Source organism: Paroedura picta, chromosome 9, assembly GCF_049243985.1.
Source record: "Paroedura picta isolate Pp20150507F chromosome 9, Ppicta_v3.0, whole genome shotgun sequence".
NCBI lineage: Eukaryota > Metazoa > Chordata > Lepidosauria > Squamata > Gekkonidae > Paroedura > Paroedura picta.
The window spans coordinates 68,605,720-68,621,296 of record NC_135377.1 but is presented as its reverse complement, the minus strand read 5'-3'; the positions used below and the strand labels follow the sequence as shown (position 1 = coordinate 68,621,296).

General features: G+C 45.2%; 1 protein-coding gene across 8 annotated transcripts in view; it reads right to left on the bottom strand.

The window, feature by feature from the left end:
- The window catches only part of ATXN1 (ataxin 1), a 287,654-nt gene extending 277,656 nt beyond the window's left edge, over positions 1-9,998 (bottom strand). For 6 of the 8 annotated variants that reach the window (XM_077353263.1, XM_077353262.1, XM_077353265.1 and 3 more), the window contains exons 1-2: positions 8,815-9,229; positions 632-741 (exon numbers count right to left, since the gene is read on the bottom strand). The gene's annotated coding sequence lies outside the window, so the exon portion shown is untranslated. Of the gene's footprint in view, positions 1-631; positions 742-8,814; positions 9,230-9,850 lie in introns of those variants that run through there. The other 2 variants (XM_077353264.1, XM_077353266.1) reach the window with 2 other exon arrangements.
- Between the last annotated feature and the right edge of the window lie 5,579 nt (positions 9,999-15,577).

The following is a 15,577-nucleotide window of genomic DNA, read 5'->3' as shown; positions in this document are numbered from 1 at the left end:
TTATCAGCCTAAATATGAAAAACAGATTCTTACATGCAAAGTCATTAGAAGGGGGAGGGGAATCAAGAACAGGAAGTTAGGATAGTTTGTGGCCTCCAAGTGCTATGGTATTTATACAACTATATTAAAAATAACCAATAAGAGCACAGATCCGATTTCTGTTATTTATGTTTCACATCTTACAGAGGTCAAATACTGCAACTCTTTTCCATTCATGCTTTGATATACATGTCTCAGCATGTTTCTGATCTATTTCTATGATTGCTGTCACATCATTAAAGTTCTGTTTGTAGCTCAGCCTTCCAGAGATTAACCAACAAGCAATTTTAAAAATGTGAACCCTCTTCATTAAGTAAGGTATTAAAATCAAAATGACCTTACTTCCCCCTCTCAGATAGAAGACCACAGTAGAGAACAACCAGAAACAAAATCTTGAAATGCGCTTGGAATGGTTCCAGTATTCAAACAAACAAACAAACACACTGAAATGTTGTAGTAAGTATATAACTTCCTGGATTACATAATATAATTTTACATATAAAAACATTTTATCCCTTTTTTAATTCCTTCAAATATTCCTGCAAAATCCATATATAACTAAAGTGAAGGAAAATTCTGAATTATTACATACCCCCTTCTCAAAGGTGAAGATTAAAACTGGTGGTTGTTGTCTTAGAAGGATAAGGAAGAAACTCGGTTTGATTGGGTTGCTTTTCTGGGTTGTAACTACTGATCCAAAGACTGAAGAGAAGAGAAACAAAAGTAGGGAAACAGTCAGTATACTGTATAAAGTACTAGGAAAGACCTAGAAAACATATTCAGCCTGTTTGGAACAAAGCAGAATAACACGAATTAACACTGTGCTTTGGCAAACTACAACTTTCAAAAGCAATCCCAGAATATTTTTTGCTGAAAACTGGTATTTTCTCCCAGAAAAATTCTGTATTAAGAAAAACTCTGTTCAGAACCAACTTCAAAGAGCAAATATGTATCATCTTAAGAGATCGTTGCAGAAAACAGATTAAAAAGTCTGACCAGATTGCCAAAGGCTGAGCCAAACAAAACTAAACACCTATGATAATCAGAACTCTGTTTTTCATTCCCTAATATTTGGATCAAATGCATTTTTAGATGAATGGCAGGCTCTTCTGCGTGCACATGGTTTCATTTTAATAACATTATGTCAAGTATGCAACACATATATTCCTCAAAATAAGCCGTTCAGCTGTAGGCCGAAGCCTGATACAGCCACATAACATTCTAAGATGCATTGGCATGACAACAGACATTACGGTGAGATAGTACATTGCAGAGTCAAGCAAAAATAATAGGCAGAACAGGCAGAGTTAGGCAAAGAGTGTCCAAAAGTAGGGACACCCAACCTATGTGAGTCCTAACACCATTTTGGCCACCGCAAAATTAGCTATATAGACAGCTCTTTCCGCCTCATACGTAGGTGACAGAATGGAAATTTACAAGACAAGTGACAGGAAGGAATGATACTCACACTGGTCATAGAGTACTGATGCAAATACTGCATTATATCTAATATATGTAACTATATAGGGCCACGGTCATCTCAGCACCATAAAGAACCCTGGCCAAGTCTCCCAAGTATAAAAAAACAGTCAGAAAACATCCCATTGTAGCAGTCTGTTAGTCGCCTATTGCATTTCTGAACCTTTTTTTTTAAGTTGTAAGAATTGGATTGTTGCATAAGATGCATGTGAAAACATCAAACACTAAAACTCAATTTTTTTAAAAAAAATTATTTTAAAAATTTTTTCAGGTTTTTTTATGTCAAATTATTTTGGGTCAAATTAAAGATCTCAATGAGACAAAACTGTTGGTTTTTAAAGTTTTGAAGCCATCCAAAAAGTAATGGAGATATTGTGATGCACTGCTGGAGCCCTATGCCTGCTGTCTGTGGCCACACCACATGGAGTGTGGCCCCCTAGTGAAGCCTGCCCTTACAGCTCGTTTCTCCATGTCTTATAATTTTTGCCAGTCGATGATTACTTATATAACGAATTTCTGTTGCATTTTTCCTTGTGTATCTTAAAGATTCTCTCTATGGCTGACACATAAAATGTTTTCAGATCAAAAAATATCAAGGCTTGGCTTCTGTGGTTAAAGGTAAAGGTATCCCCTGTGCAAGCACCGGGTCATGTCGGACCCTTGGAGGGACGCCCTCTAGCATTTTCATGGCAGACTCAATACGGGGCGGTTTGCCAGTGCCTTCCCCAGTCATTACCGTTTACCCTCCAGCAAGCTGGGTATTCATTGTACCGACCTCGGAAGGATGGAAGGCTGAGTCAACCTTGAGCCGGCTGTTGGGATTGAACTCCCAGCCTCATGGGCAGAGCTTTCAGACTGCATGTCTGCTGCCTTAGGAAGGCACTATTTGTGAATCTCTCAACTAAAATGCTTTAGCTTGTGCAACAGGAAAATGCATGTTGCAAGAGAAGCCAAAGGAGGACCATCCACATTCTACCATATTATTCCTGTTACACCCAAGATTTACAGTATAAACTTCCACAGAATGTAAACAAGTATGTTACATTGTTCTTTCTTTCTCCCACACTATTTTTAGCATCTCATAAACTGTGATTATGTTTCTTTCTCACAAACTTCATATGTACTTTTAAAAGCTTAAACTTTTGGCTACTAGTGAAACAACTAGTGAAACAACATCTGTTAGATTGAACCATCCTCCCAATGCAAACAGCATTCAACGTTGATTAATGTTAAATCCTGTTCAATTAAAATTAACCACTGCAGGCATGGTCTACCAAGAAATTATCCCACTGAAACAAAGCTTCTGCAAGAGAACTTCTATGGTAGTTACCTATTATCTGTTCCACTTAATATTTCTGGTAAGGCCTTGGAGCAGGAGCTGGTCTCATGGCTTAAGTGCCACTCAGTGTTTAACACCCATTCAGGGTGGCTGTCCGTTCCTGTGTGAATCCTCTTCCAACCAGCTTGCCTCTCTGTCCAGTAGCCAGGCAATCACCTTCCATCCCCCACCCCAGACCATCCCCTCCTCCTTCCACTTCCCTCCGAGGCTCAGAGGCTGCAGATCCCTGCTGCATAAGAACTGCCCCTGCCAGTGAGTTCCCTGCCCAGGGGGCCTCCAGCCTGCAGCCTTTCCAAGTCCCTGGGGAGGAGGGAAAGGTCATCTTCCACCCCCCCACCACCACCCTGAATGCAATGGGCTTTGTCCCTAGTGCTAGTTATAATTACCTATTTTCATAGTGCAATATAGAAAGACAAGAACAATTCATTGGACCCTTAGTTCTTGCCTCAAACGTTGTGCTTGTCCAACTTATATTATTTTATATGCTCAGACTACAAGCTTTAATTAAACAGCGGACTTCCAGTGTGGAAGCATGAACACAATTTTGTTTGCTGTGCCAGCACAGAACCCACCTTCGTCTTCTTCCTTGTAGATCAAGCTCCAGTTTGCTATAAATACAGATGCCTTTGTATATTCAACTCCCCCCCCAAACCAGAATTCTAAACCTTAGAAAAGTTAAATATCCATCCAGATATCTAGTTCACAAGGGAAAAAATACTCCAGTATTCTAAAGTTCCTGTATTCAGATGTCAAGGCAAAGTGAACCTTCATGAAACCATAAAAGTGCCATGTTTAAGGAGGAGGAGGAGATGGGAGGTACAAGGAACACATGCAAACAAAATCTGGCTCGATGCTTTTGCTGAAAACTGGTATTTTCTGCCAGAAAACGTTCTGTATTCAGAAAAACGGTGTTCTTAAGACTTCTCTTGCAACATGCATTTTCCTGTTGCTCAAGCTAAGAAATTTTCGTTGAGAGATTTACAAATAGTACCTCCCTCCACAGAATACAAGCCATTTTACCTTGATTTTTTTAAAAAAATCAACAATAGTTCCATTACTGGATTTTAAATGACACATTGATGCTTAATCTGATAACTACCTGGTTAATCTGAGCTTCTATTTCACAGCTTTAAAAAAAACAGAGTATTTAGTGAAATCCCTATTGACTATTTTATTTAATCATTTATTTATAACATTTATAGACTGCCCCTCTCTGCAAGCAAGCAGGCTTACGGTGGTTTACAACATGTTAAAATTCTAGTTGAAATACAATAAAGCAATAAGACCTCATAATGCTCTGCTTTCCCACTGCTCCAATTTATGTCCCGGCTCTAATATCATTGGCCACCATTTAATGGTGGGATGTTCTGAAGAGGGAGGATCCAGAGAAGAAAGGAGAGACGCCCATTTGATTTTATCTGCTTGTTCTGGCCTCAACCAGTGTTCTGTAATTTAAAATGTACTTTAAAAGTCTTACTATGCAACTTTAAAAAAAATCATGAATTTTAAATTTAATAAATGTCACTTCATATCCTAGATACAACACAAATTTAGTATTTTTAAAAGACATTTCATCTAAAATGTCTTCATAACACCTGGAGATAAATAGTCTAACATGAAGTTAGGAACAGCCACAAGACTGTCTCAACTAACTCAAAAGAGTTGACATTTCAGTCTTTCCATCTGCCAAATTTTCTTGAATTCCAAAGCTCCCTTTGGAAACTATGAGGTACTTTCTCTGCAACTTCTAATTATGTTAGCTGGGTGATATTATTTGTGCTCAGTTTTCATTTATCATGTGACATCCATTGCAACATTTAAAAAAATCCACCTAAGTCTATCCTTTAAAATGGGTGCATGAATCAGACCCTAAACGGTTAATCATTCAACCACTCCTAAGGTCAGCTTAGAGCCCTCAAGAATTCTCTGCACACCTGTCTCAGAGAAATTGTCCCTCACTGAATTGTGCTTAAAACCAGTAAATATCGAAGATAAATATCGAGGATTCATTGTGACAGCAAAGGGGGGGGGATCAGGCCTGTTGTGGCTCCTAGGGACATAAATGTAAGTTAAGTATCGCCTCCAGCTGTCAGGAAACAAAGAACTGGATCATGTGTTTTGCTGCACAAGATAGCTTATTCTGCTATAAAATACTAAAACAAAGAACATCTGACATCATTTGAATCAAACGCACGCACACACGCACAAGTGGGGAAGCTGTTTTATAAAACAACCTTAAAAATAAAAGCACTTTTCCTAAGGTTTTACATAATGAACTCCAGGGGGAAATAATATGTAATTGGTACTTCAGACATCTCAATCACACATCTAAAGCTTTCCTGAAGGCACATAAAACCTCACATTACAAACAAATCAGTGTACAACAATGTGTACCAAGATAGTACGAGGATTCATTCTGTACCACCCATTCTATGTGGCTGTTTCACTTTCCCCTAGCGTACTCCTTATGTTCCTCTCTGGCCTTATGTTTTCAGACTAGCAACTTGGGCATACCAGTACGAAACAGCAGCTGAAGGGAATGTGGCACAGGCTACAATGGAAATGAACTACAGAAATTCCATAGCTGAACTACAGAAATTCCATAGCTGTACTGCCCAATCTGGCTTCACAGCTTGAAAGAGCTGAGCCTGTCCAGTCCGGGAGAAACTGCTCCCAAGGCCCATCAAGGAAAAAGGAAGCTCTAAGACTTGCCAGACAGAGAAACCTGCCAGTTCTCTTACACTAGCCGTATCTCAGACCTTGAACGTATTTGAAGTACACAATGCAAAATACTAAAATGCAGAAATGTCATCTGCAGTAGATCCATACATATACATGGTATCAGTGGTCCATGGTTTTGTTTTGTTGTTGGTTCTGGCTTTTCAAACCATATGCTTAATAACATGGCACTCAGCTTTTTGATCGAAATATTTGTTACTTGGAAATGGAAATGTGCAAATACTAAACCATTTGCATTATCAACGTGCTTTTATTTTACATTAAAAATGCATTAACTTAACAGTAAAAAAACCTTTCCTGCTCCCTTAAGTTAAATGCTGTGATTAAAAATAGTGAAATTAAATAAGAAATAAAATTGTTGACTAATTGCTGATACATTACTGAAAATTTAACTGGGTTTCATTGGTTTTGTTTCACTAAGCTTTTTCCATCCTGACAGTGAAAATATTCACAATAAAACAAAATCTCATTAACACACTTAATATACATTTAGCTCTAAAGTTGATGATTCAGTTCTAGCATAATCTTTGTACGTATTTATAAGCCAAAATATCAGACTCCTTTAAGTTCAATTGTTTTGCAGTTTCACATGCATTTCTCTGGCTTCAAATGGTTAAAACACCCAACAAACCAAAAGAGCAGGCTGCTCCTGAAATTTTCCTACCCAAACTGTTAAGTAGCATTTTAAAATCCACATAAGTTTTCTGTTGCATTAACCACACGCCCATGTTATCTATATGCAAATTTCACTAACTAAATAAAGTGGATTGGCAAGACACTTGTCTCATTCAAGATTAACTTCCTTAAGATGCCAATAATCACGAATCAAAGGGCCATAGTACATCTCAGTCACTCACATGTGTACGCACTTTTGTCAAAGGTGGTGCAAATGTTATACACGGCACATATATGTCAGCTATAAACAAATACAATGACCAGGACTTTTCTTCCAGAAACCACTAGGCTCTCTCCTCGGCATATTAAAAAAAAAAGAAATGTAACTCTCAGTCCCTGCAGTATTTGGAGGCTTTGCATTTGACTGTAGCAGTGCAAAGATGCCTAACTTTTTATAAACAAACTATATTAATTGAATACAGGAAACATATATGGACAACATTTGACCCACAGACACCTTGCCAGGGCACTTCAGTAAAGTCTGAGAGATCTAGATAAAGTCCTAATAATCTCATGTTTCACAGCATTAGAGTGTCACAAAGACAGGGGCTGAGGAGACTTAACAACACATAATTTATATGCATTTAATCTAATGCTTAAAAAGAAAGAGCCAAATAAGTTGTTTTCAAATTTCATCATTAAAGAGTTTTTGGGTATTTCAAATTCTACTACAGAGCTGTTGTCATTCTGAATACTCTTGGATGGCCTCTGCCCAGTACTAGCAAGTAGCAAAGACCGACTCCCAAATATACTTTAAAGCAAAACTCCTATTGCCATAAATGCATGGCAAATTTGGAGAACTGTCGTGGAAAAGAGGATTCTCCAAGATCTAAAAGCAACAAGGAAAGCTATCTGCAAATCCACAGCTATATATCTACCATGCAAAAGGCTTATATTGAGCCATACGGCTGATCACTGGCGATATAAACTAAAAGAGGCAGCTCCCCCTCCTCCCTTTAAAATTTTGCCAGTCACTGGAGGGGGGCAAAAAGTAAAATAAGAGCAACATGCTTAACCTCACTGTCATCTTTGGGGATGTGACCACGGTTAAAATGGTGGGAGCAAAACATCCCATCAACTAATAATTGATAGAAAATAAGAACTGCAACTTCTGGACTCAAAGTGGAAACTGTACCATTCACACCACTGAAGTGCTTTAATGACAAGCCGCTAACGATTGACTTCTGACATTTCAAATGACATGCAAATTATGCTAATCATATGCAAACAAACTGCAGCACACAATACACAAATAAACAAGGCTAAACATGTTGGCCCAGCCCTGCAGTACATGCACCATTTAAGGTATCCCCAGTCACAAGAAAAGCGCACCTGAATGGCCGATGAACACTGTCTGTTACCATGGCAGCCCGATCTAATTACATGACTGATCAGGACTGGAGTACACTGAAAACCTACACCCTGACATGTCTATACATGATCCCGTTTACACAGGCACACACACTCTTACATGCACAGAGATGGAGACGCTCTTCTTTTTCTTTACATTACAGGTGACAAGTCGAACCGAATCAAGTCAATAAAAAAAAATCCAGTAGAAATATTCCAGTTTTTTTAAAAAAAGGAATTAGAATTGTTATCTCCTGTTGACAGGGTAAGCTTCCAGTATCTCAAAATAACTCTCAGCAATATAGCCTCTCTCTCTCTCTCTCCCCCTCTCTGTTATGTCTTCCTCATTCATAACCCCTATTCCGGTGAGCAAGAAAACTAGGCTGTCCTCACCAGCCACACAAACAGATTCACATTCACAGATGCAATCTGAAATCGCTGCTCACGCCAAGGGGTTTCATCAGAAGCCGAAGCCACTGCCTGTCTGAACGTCAGGAGAAGTCCTTGCCCATCTCCCAGCCCATGTCACCAACCATTAACCGCATCCAATCTATAAGAGGCGTCATTAAGGGTTTAATCGCTTGCACCGTCAAGATTTGCCAAAGAGCCCCAAACGCAAAGGGAGCCTTTCACAACGGCTGCGTACAAACAGCTGATTGTGCCAAGGGGTGTTGTTATTGTTGTGCTTCTGCATCACAGGACAACTTGCCGGGTCCTTTCTCCTGGTGGTCGTGGTTTGGGGAGGCCCACAATCCCCGGGAAGCCCAGTTATCTCGGAGGAGTTCCTATTGCATACCATACGGTAAACAAAATAAAAATAGCCTGGTTCTCGTTCTCCACAGAATATGGCATTATATAACAGGCTTTCCATTCGCTCGCCTGCCTCGCAGCCCCTTCCTTCCGCGCTCGCCTTTGCACAGCTGACGCGTCGCGCCCGTCCCCCCGGCGCTGCCCCCCGGCCCAGGGCCGCCGTCTTGCGCGCAGCTTTGGCCCGGGGGTGCGGACCGGGGCGCACCGCTCCCTGGCGCAGCCACAACCCCACCCGCAAGCGCCGAGCGCCCCACGCAAGCCCGGCCGCGGGCCTCCGCCGGCCCCGAGCAAGGTAACTTCGGCGAGGAGAGGAAGGGGCGCCCACGGGCCGGGCAGCCGGCGAGGGGGGCGCAGGGGCTTGTTTCCTCGCCGCGGAGCCCTACCTCTCGTGCCGGCGCCGGCCTCCCCGTCAGTGCCGCCGTGCCGGAGAAGCGGCCGGTGGAGTCTCCCGCCGGCTTGGGCCCAGAGGAGAGGCGCATAGTGGAGCGGCGGCGGCGGCGGCTGGCGGGCACATCCCAGTCCCAGCACCGCCTCCGCCTCCGCCTCCTGCTCTGCCGCCGCCGCCGCCGCCGCCTCCTCCCCGCTTCATTCACCCCTCCGGCAGCCGCCCAGCCCCGTACTACACAGCGCAGGCGAGCCTGGCCCGCCCTACTATCAAGCCAGGCAGCGGAGCGGGGGGCGGCGGGGGGGGGATGAGGAGGGAGAGAGGGAGGGCGCGCGCGCCGCACCGCCCACAGCCGCGCAGCCAGCAGGACGCAGCAGCAGCAGCAGCACCCAGACAGGCAGCCAGCGGCCGCGCAGCCGGGGGGGGGGACGGGACGGACCCTCGCGCGCCCACCCCAGGGGACGCGGAGAGGCCACCTGGAGCGCCTCCTCCGGCCTCGCGTCGTCCGGCTGCAGGGCGGGGAGGAGCGGCGTGGCGCGCGCCGAGCGCGAGGCGGCCCAGCCGGCAACCACCCCTCCCCGCTCCCTTCCCCCCCGGGCGCCCAAGGGAGGCCGGGGACTCCGAGAGAGAGAGCGCAGGCGGCTTTCCGCGGCGCCCGGCCGGGGTGGGGGGGGGTTGCCAGCCTCCTGGCCGGGAGCAGACGGCTGCTCTCCAGGCGACCGAGGCCTGTCCCCCGGGGGGGAAATGGACGCTTGGGAGCGCGGAGGACACGATGGAAGGAAGGCGTCCCCCTCCCCCCGGGCTGGCCACCGTCGCTGCCTCTCCCCACAACTCCTCCCGGCGGCCGGGGGAGGGCTGGCAACCGGAGAAAGCGCCCCCCCTCCCGGCCGAGCCCTGCGTGTGTTTTCCCAGCTGGAAATCGCTGCCTGGGCGGGGGGCGAGGCGAGAGCAGAGGCGCCTTTTCTTACTGAAAAGTGTCCGGGGGGGAGGGGAGGGGAGGGGCGGGCAGAGGAGGAGAGAAAAAACAGACTCACACCCAAGGGCTCCTGCCAGCTGATCGCCAGGGGCCTTTTAACCACGCTTGCTCGCTCGCTCTTATTTGGGTGTGTGACTGTCTCTTCCCCCTCGCCGTGACCCGGACTAGCCGCGCGGCTCGGCTCGGCTCGGCTGGGCTCTTCTCGGGCCGGCCGGCCAGCCGATGGGTACGAGCGGCCAAATATGGAGCAGTTGGCTGGGCTCTGCATTAGCTCAAGGCTCCTGCTTCATGCGAAGGGGGGGAGGAGGCAGGGCTTTGTCAGGCGGCCAAGAGAGCCACACAGATTAGTGCAGACGCACAGCGCGGCCCGGCCGAGCCAGCCTTAACCCGTTCCGCCGCTGCTCCTCGCAAGCAAGGGGGAGGCTTTGCCTGTGGCACCTGCGCCGCCCTTTAAGTACACCGGGACCCCCTCTGGCTGCGGGGAAGAGTCGAGCTAAAGCACTCTTTGGAGAGCCCCCCGTGTTGAGATATTAATTTTAAATATCTTCCTGTAATGCATTATTTTATCTTTACAGTTCTCATGTACTCACTGGAGAAATACTGTTTTTGCTTCTGTATTTTGCTGTCTAAAAAGCCTTGGGCTGTATACAATAAATATCGATCTGTCTGGTATCCCCAGGTAAATAAAGAACCTTTCCTCCTGTTTTTCTCCTGCCTTGGGATCTGAAAGCCCTTGGGAAGTGTGAATAGGTGTGAGGAAAAGACACTCCCCCCTCCCCACACACACACACACACACATAGCGAAACCTTTAGATTTTATTCCCATGGACCAGTCCTCTAACTACTAACCCTGATAATGTTTTTCGTTTAATTCTGTTTAAACAGTTGATTTATAAGTGTTCGTTTGCTATTAAGCTTTTTCTTATATTATGATTTTAAAAATTGTGCAGCTGGCTTGGAGCTGTATTGCAAATAAATCTGAATTTTTCTTCTGGACTCAAAGTGGAAGCTGTACACCAGGGGTAGTCAAACTGCGGCCCTCCAGATGTCCATGGACTACAATTCCCAGAAGCCCCTGCCAGCAAATGCTGGCAGGGGCTTCTGGGAATTGTAGTCCATGGGCATCTGGAGGGCCGCAGTTTGACTACCCCTGCTGTACACCAACACCACAGAAATGATTTTGGGTCAAGCAGCCAAGGCCTGACTTCCTATCTTTCAAATGGCATGCAAATTATGTTAACCTTAGGCCCTCTCTGAATTCATTGATGCTTGTTCCCTAGAGCAGGGGTAGTCCACCTGTGGTCTTCCAGATGTCCATGGACTACAATTCCCATGAGCATCTCCCACCAAATGCTGGCAGGGGCTCATGGGAATTGTAGTCCATGAACATCTGGAGGACCACAGGTGGACTACCCCCTTGCGATTTATTGGTTGCCAACCTCCAGGGAGCACCTGGAGATTTTCAGCTATTACAGCCGATGGTCAGACAATAGAGATCAGTTCCCCTGGAGAACATGTCCACCCTGGTATGTAGATGCGATGGCATTAGGCCCTGCTTAAGTCCCTCCTCCCCAAGCCCCATTATCCTTAGGCTCCATCCCCAAAATCTCCAGGTATTTCCTAACCTCAGCTGGCAACTGTGCCATTACATACCTATAACACCTGTACTCACAGAGCTACGTTTCACAGTTTGGAGGTAGCCTGAGCAAAATTCATTGTATACTGAGCAAATTCTTGAAAGAACAAATCATGTTGGTCAACATTGCAATGAGCTGGTTCCTGTGGCCTTGTATCAGCTGTTCTAAATCCTTTCTGCGCAATAAAGTGGGATATAGGTCATATATAAATGAGCCAACTGGAAAGGGCAGGCAGTAAAGATAATTTTTATTTATTAATTAATGCAAGCTCACTATCTTTTGGCAAGAAGTTGGTTCCAGTTAACTGACAGTGCTTTTAAACAGATTGCCTTCTCGGGAGTTGCCCTATGCATCCTTGGCCTCTTTCCCTCTGCTTTGCAACACCATGCGCCATCCTGAAGGAAGGGACTGTTGCAGAACATCTGCTTGCCTGTGGATGGTCCCAGGTTCAGTCCTTGGCTAGGATCGGGAGGAACCATGGCAGAAGACCTCTTCCCTAGGACCCTGGACAGCTGCCGCAAATCAGAGTTGGCAGTACTGACCTTGATAGATTAGTAGTCTGACAATATAGGGCAGCCTCAAGGGTGTCCATTTGTAGGGCTGTCAACTTCCAGGTGACCTCTTGCTATTGCTGGAGACCTCTTGCTATTGCACTTTGTCTTCAGACCACCAGGATCCCCTGGAGAAAACAGCTGCTTTGGAAGGTGGGTTTAAAGAGGCAATCAAATCTCCAATGGCCAATCAGAAGCCTACCTGGACATAAGTATCCTCTTGCTAAAACTTTCTAAAAGCACTTGGCAGGAGCCAGGAAAGGGGTCAGCAGGCATTGGGGACCCCAGGGCATCAAGATCTTGCAGAGAGATTATAGAAACTCAGAAGGAAGTCAGGGTAGGAGTGAGTGGAGGAGGGTGGCACCATCAGGAGATTCCACTTTCAGCCCGTTGCTCCAAGGAACATTTAGCTAGTGAGTATGTTAATTTTTTTAACATTACAAACATTATGTTATAATTATATTTCCAAAACTTCCTTTGCAGCCCAGAGAGCAACATTTTTTTAATTACCCTGCAATTATTATGAGTCTGGAAAGCGCCCCTGTAATTTTGCCCATGGGCTTCCCATCCCTGAGCTATACGTTTCAGGTGTCTTCATTTTGATGAGCATCCAAGTGATGCCTATTCTTTCAATACTAAAGGATGAAAAGCTTAAACCGGTAGATTATGATGTGAAAATAAAATGTTAACATTAAAATGAATATCAGAAGAGGTTTGTTTGAAGGGAGGGGAGGGCTGATTCATACCCCGTAATGCCCTTTTCTCGAGAATAACAAGCAGCCTTGAGGAGACTGGGTGGTTCCTGGTGGAGGAAGATAATCTCTGAGAGCACACACTTCTGGGGTTGATCAACAGCTTGTGTTTACACTTTTTCTTTTCTTTTTTTTGAGGCTCCCATGTTCCCAAAAGGTCCAAGTTGCAACTGATACAAGAAGCAGCAGAACTTTTTTTTTTAATATCCTACTTTTCACAAGAGTGAAGCAGCGGATGCCTGCCCCAGCCCTGTTCCCAGCCCAGTGGAATAGGCCACTGGGCCATTTCCGGGGGAGGGAGGAATGGAGCATGACGTCACACTAAGTGGGAGTGTCAAGGTGATGTCATTTCTGGTGACATGTGATTTCCGAGGTCATGGCAGGGAGGTGTGGCCTGCTAACATCACTTCCAGGGTTTTTTGAAGCCTGAAGAATGTTTCAGGAATCTCAAAGTCACCCAGCTGGCTGCATGTGAAGGAGCGGGGAATCAAACTATGATCTCCAGAATTAGAGACTGCCGCTCTTAACCGCTACACTAAGCTGTGCAAAACTGCCTTGTGTAATCTGTTAACTCCACGGTTCCCAAACATCAGATGGGAACATCATACTCTCCCAACAAGGATCATTAGAAGGAATTCTACTTGCTTGCTCGAATTTATTATACCAACCGTACGGGTCCCCTTGGAGGATTATATAGATACTGAGTTACAAGGGTAAGTTAAGTAATGAAAGCATACACAGCATGAATGGAATAGTTGTACCTGCAGTATAAGATGCTACGTAAAGCTCTTATGCCATAGAACTCGAGCCCAGTGCTTGAAATCTCTGTGTTTGTGAGTCTAGCAGCAAAGCCAAATTTGCCATTTCTGAGTCTGAGACACACTCAAAAGCCAGTCGATTACTTGGGGGGAAATGGGGGATTACAATCCACAATTTATACGTCTATTTGTGACGGAAGTAAATTATACAGTTTTTAAATTCCAGTATGCTGTCTTATTGCAGCAGAATATTTTGCCAATGAGTTTCCACTGACAACTGCCTCCATTTCTGGTCTCACTACAGCCTCCAGTGGACAACAGTAATCCATTGCTCAGAGTACATTCTCTTTGTACTACAGGAAACTCAGAGCAATCCCTTTGGAGGCCAGCCAGGAGCCTTTTGGAATGGTTTCGCTTTGGGCTGGTCACATACCCACAACTTTATTTCAGCATATCACCTTGAGTTTTTGCTATGGCAAGCCAGCAGACCAATTCTGTCTTCATCCAACCACGTTTTCCTCACAGAATCCTTAGTTTAGTGGTGTGAGGATAAAAGGCTTTTTTTCCTTACTTCAGCAAAAGCAGTTTTTCCCCTCTCCTCTCCTGGATAAAGCACTTTCAATGCATGAGCAAAAATTGGATAATGCGCTTTTAATGTGCTTTTGCCCCAGGATCTTCTAGTGCGAAATAGGAAATCCACTTCTAAAGTGCATTAAAAGCGCATTATCCAATTTTTGCTCGTGCATTGAAAGTGCATTATCCAACGTGCAGGATCTTAGATTTTAATATAGCTGCCTCAGCATATTTCACTTTGAGAATTAACAGGTAAAATTAAAGATGTTTCAAAATTTCTTCCTTAATTTTAGCTTGAACTAAAAATAGCCAAAAATAGAAATTCTGTACCTGTACAGGCATTCAATGAATATTTGTTCATCAGATTATCAGATAAATGTGTTTTATTGTTTAAATAAAGAAATGTATGAAAGAAAAACCCAAATGGTAAGCTAAAATAATGTCTCAGTTTTTTCTCTTCATTAAATGAGTGTTTGACATGGAAAATGCATTTCAAATAGATGTAAATGGTTCTGACATACACTTGGGTTGCCAATCTCCTGGTGGTGGCTGGAGATGTCCTTGCTTTACAACTAACCTCCAGGTGACAGAGATCAGTTAACTTAGGAGGAAAAATAGCTCCTTTGAAAGATAGACTTTATATTATTCCCTGTTGAAGCTCCTCCCTGCCCAAACCCCACCCTCCCCAAGCTCCACCCCAAAAATCTCCAGGTATTTTCTACCTGAACCTGGCAACCCTTGCAGACACATACCTGCCTTTCAAGGTGACCATATTGTGAAAGACCAGGTTGCAACAGAAATTAACAAGAGTGCAAGGTTTCATTCTAGCACAAGTTTTTGAGTTCTGTAGCCACTTTAAAGAGGTTATCTAGCTCAGTGGTCCCCAACCCGCAGGCCGCGGCCCGATGCCGGGCCGTGAAGGCCTTGGCGCTGGGCCGCGGCTCCTTCTTCCCTCCCCCCCCTGAAGCGAGAAGCTCACGGCCCGGCAAGCTTCTTATTTCGGGAGGGGAGGGAAGAGAAGCTTGCCGAGCCGCAAGCTAATCGGCCGCTTTAGCGCTTTAGCTTTAGCGCTTTAAGGAAGCGCTTTAGCGGCCGGTTTGCTCGCGGCCTGGAGGGGGAGCCGTGGCCGCCAGCATGGCGGCGGCGCAAACGCGCATGCGCGGACTGCTGCGCATGCGCCCCTGCTGGGCGGAAACGCGCATGCGCGGCAGTCCACGCAAGCGCGTTTGCCCTGGGGCTGCCGCGCGTACGTGGGCCCCCGGGCCACCCTCTCCCCCCACTACACCGCAGCGGTCTGCAGCGAGCGTAAGCTTCTGGACCGCTGATCTAGCTAGCCATACCTCACTAAAATCCACACCTCACTAAAATCCACACACACACACACACATACACACACAAGGTGTGCAGGCATTTAAAGAACAATGTGTCAGTTTTGTTAGAGACGTGGGACATTGGTTGAAAAGTCACTGATAAAGCTGTTCTGACCGAGCAGTGATATCAAGGCTCTCTCAGCC